General features: G+C 46.2%; 1 long non-coding RNA gene across 1 annotated transcript; it reads right to left on the reverse strand.

The window, feature by feature from the left end:
- Positions 1 to 76: 76 nt before the first annotated feature.
- Positions 77 to 2,543, reverse strand: LOC106815419. The gene is made up of 5 exons (XR_001394746.1): positions 2,493 to 2,543; positions 2,072 to 2,171; positions 1,574 to 1,666; positions 790 to 930; positions 77 to 225 (listed from the first exon to the last, which is right to left on the reverse strand). It is a non-coding gene; the product is annotated as an uncharacterized LOC106815419 (long non-coding RNA).
- Positions 2,544 to 4,312: the final 1,769 nt, after the last annotated feature.

The following is a 4,312-nucleotide window of genomic DNA, read 5'->3' on the forward strand; positions in this document are numbered from 1 at the left end:
ACACACACACACACACACACACACACACACACACACACACACACACACACACACACACACACACACACACACACACACACTGACCACGTCCAGGTGTTCCTCCATGTAGACGTTGTAGGGAACCTTGATGAACAGCGGTGGTTTGTTCGGAACGTCGAGCACGTTCACGTAGATGGGAACGGTCGTGCTCAGTATCGGTTCGTAGCCCGGATCTCCGCCTCCGTCCTGAAACCAACAGCGCACGCGCGTGAAGCTAATAAACCTGTGTATAAGGGTCGCGCGCGTGTGAAGCTAATACTCCTGTGTATAAGGGTCGCACGCGTGAAGCTAATAAACCTGTCACACCTGTGTATAAGGGTCGCACGCGTGAAGCTAATAAACCTGTCACACCTGTGTATAAGGGTCGCTCGCGCGAAGCTAATAAACCTGTCACACCTGTGTATAAGGGTCGCTCGCGCGAAGCTAATAAACCTGTCACACCTGTGTACAAGGGTCGATGCTACGTGCGACGCGGTGGCCGCGTGCAAACAACTGCGATGTCATGCGTCACGCGACAGCTGCGTAAAACGATTGTGACGTCACAAATAATGTCACATCGCGCGTTAAGCAATATCTTTTGATTTTTTTTATAGCGTGCACTTACTGTCGCAGTTTCGTACTACGGACATACGCAATTAGATACAGAACTCGTAGAGTATGTGGCAAGTACGTCTATTCAGCAGAACATGCGTGCCTCGCTGTCAGCAAGTGCTGCCATCTATCGTGACATAACATGACTATGGCACTTACCGTAGCAACGATCAGCACTTCGTGGATGGCTTTCTCCTGATAGTCGAGTGGCTTCACGACGTAGACCTCAAAGATTCCGTTAGGATATACCACGTTGTCTGGTCTCGTCGTCCTCCCCTCGAAATATCCTTCCGCTAACGTCTTTACAAGTAACAAGAGACAGTGAAGAGTTACTATATATACAGATGCAATCACATAGATATATGTCGACATATTATATAAACATAATGACATATTAGGTTATTATATATATTATATAGACATAAAGACATTATACCGACGTATTATACAGATATATTATATAGACATAATGACATATTACATGGATATATTACTAGATATATTATACAGATATATGGACATGTTATACCGACATATTATATAGACATAAAGACATTACTCAGGGTGCGAAATTAACGGGAGTCCGGAGTCAAATACTCCCTGATTTACTGTCCGACTCCCTGATTTGACATATGCAGGAGTCCGTGCGACTCCCTGAAAATTCTGCCATATTAACTACTAGTTCGGTCCGCAGCACGTAGAATTACCGTATTTTTTCAGCTAATGTCCAAAGAAAATTTGGCAAACGTGCAACCGCATGAATCTTAAAAATAAGCACATGCGTTATTGTTAATATCTTTAATTTTGAACCTCTGACTGCAGACTCCTTCATTTTGCTACGGACTTCCTCTTTTTGAGGGTAGGGATCCATTGGACTCCCGTGTTCAAAAGTTAATTTCTACCCCTGTTATGTATACATTATAATAGTATCGATGGGACTAACTTTATCGGCGAGAGAGTAGACGACTTGGCCTCCAAGGCCTAAGTCAGGATCGGTGGCATACGCATCGAAAACCAGAGTGTCGGGCGCGATCGTCTGAAAACAAGTGGCAAGCAAGAGTCTGAAACAAGTGACCACCACACGCGTCGTAGGAGAGAGACGGGCGTGGGAAACTGAATCATAACCGCAGGATAGTATATGGCGGATGCGAGAAACAAAAGGGTAGACACGGAAAACAAAATGGCCGAGCAACCGAACGATGCCGAAGGCCGTCAAAGGACACGAGACCCAGAGGGACGCAGGTAAAGTCCGTCTGGCTTATTTTATTATAATACTATTATATTATTTATAATAATTTTAATATTTTATTATAATAAATTATATTATTTTGGCAACAAACACTGGCGGATTTCGAACGGCGGCGTACGTGGCCGTCGACATAAATCAAATGTCTTGTCAGATGCTATCGGCGACATGTCGTTTAATTTTTATTTGGCTCACCTCGCTTCACCTTCGACCTTGTTGTCGGCGAAAGGTCTTGCCATTCCGGCGGGTTGTCGTTGACGTCCTCCACCGTGAACAAAATGTTCGTGGGCTCAATCTAAAATCAGAACGCAGGCGGGTTGAGCTTAGAATATTTATATAATACAATTTAATTTAATTTCTATAAGTTGTGGTTTGTGGTTGTAGTTGAGGTTGTGATGTGAGGTGTTTTTTTCAGCAAATGTCCAAAGAAAATTTCGCAGACGTGCAACCGCATGAATCTCCAAATAAGCACATATGCATTATTGTTAACGATCTTTAATTTTGAACTTAAAACTGCAGACTCCCTCATTTTGCTGCGGACTCCTTCCTTTTGAGGGCAGGGAGTCCGTTGACGGACTCCCCTGTTCGAAAGTTAATCTCTCTACCCCTGTCGTACCCATCCGTAGTCGTCTCGCACGTCCTTGTAGGCGCCAGAATATCTTGTACTCGCCTATCGTCTCCCGGGTCGACGGCGACGCCACCGTGATGTTGAGCTGGCGCCTCCGTCGGCCCGGGGAGAGAAAGCAATGACCTGTCGCAGGACGTCCTCTCTGGTCCACTGAGACGACCCTGCGGACCTTGCCCTGCATCTGACCTTGATTGTCCCGTGAAGCTGATCGTCTCAGCCATAGTCCTGGCATGGGAAGAAACAACAATAGAGATTGTTTATTACATTGTTGTTGTTGTTGTTGTTGTCGTTATATTATTATTATTAATTATTATTATTATTTATTTATTTTATAAATTATTATTATTATTATTACTATTGCTATGATTCTACATAATGTCGATTCGATCATAGCTACAGATAAACTCCGAGACCACGCTGATTTTTGGTGTATGCCAGTGGCACTATCAGCGCGTTACACAACACACACACACACTATATACATATCTATATTATGTATACATATACATATATATTCGCCATGAAATTCATCAACTACGTCGTAAATTCTCACCGATCTCGCTGTTTTCCTTTGCGGAGAGGGTGACTAGGGTTCCCACCAGCTGGGGTGGGCGCTGCGCCCTGGGGCCGTCTGCTTCAACGCCAGCGAATCCTGCCAGCGCTGATGGTGGGACACGTGGCGCCATCTGTGATGATCATCAGGGCAGCATTGCTCCTGCTGCTCTGTCTGGTAGGGTGTCTCTCTCCTGACTGATGAGAATTCCCTCTTCTTTAGGCCCGAGAGAGAGGGGGAGGGAGGGGAAGAAGGAGAGAGAAAGAGAGAGGGGGAGAGAGCGAGAGGGAAGAGAGCAAGCGAGCGAGATAAAGAGAGAAAAAGAGAGCGAGTCGTAGCAAGCGAAAGAAGAGAGAGAGAGAGAGAGGAGAGAGAGTCGTTTTACGGCAATTTTAGCAGCGATATATGCAAATTTTTTCGCGACAATGCATGAACTATGACAGCCAGCGCCATCTAGAGAGCCACAACATGCGCCGCTGCATACTGAGCGGGCATGGCCGCATGGTAGGGGGCGCCACCGCAGCATCGCGTCACGTACCGGCTGCAGCTGAATGCGCGAACCTCTCACAGACGGGCGGACGAGCACTTCCTTCGAGTTGTGGCGCCACCTATGGAACAGAGCAGACATTTTGACGTGCGGGCTTAGCAAAACGTTTTCCTTTTTTAAAATTTAGGATACGTTATTGTACCTTATAGCTCATTATTATAGTATTATACCTTATTATACCGTATACTATTTACCTTATTAAAGACAAATATTCTCAGATCACGCCACCAACATTTCGCGTGATATTCTCAGTCTGTTACTGATTCTTGCCCACATGTACAGTCACCGCAACCTCCCTCTTTCCCCCACACACATATAAAGTCACCTATACCGACCCCCTCCCCGAATACAGCCACCAACACAGACTCCTCCAATTACAGCCACTTCCACTGACCCCCCCCCCATGCAGCTACCTTCTACANTTCTCCTCACATCCCCCTCCCCACACACACACACACTCACACACGCACGCACGCACGCGCACACGCACACGCACACGCACACACACGCACGCACGCACGCACACGCACGCACACAGATGTGCATGGCTAGTAGTAAAGCTGGCTACACTGGTCGGTCGGTCACGCACCTGCATGAACTCTGACTAACCAGCCGCTACATAGAGATAGAGATATGGAGATAGTGTCTATATATATATATATAATATATTATCATCATAGCGTCACAGCACACTCGCAGCGGCGAGTG

This window comes from Priapulus caudatus, unplaced genomic scaffold (assembly GCF_000485595.1).
Source record: "Priapulus caudatus unplaced genomic scaffold, Priapulus_caudatus-5.0.1 Scaffold1108, whole genome shotgun sequence".
Taxonomy (NCBI): Eukaryota; Metazoa; Priapulida; class Priapulimorpha; order Priapulimorphida; family Priapulidae; genus Priapulus; species Priapulus caudatus.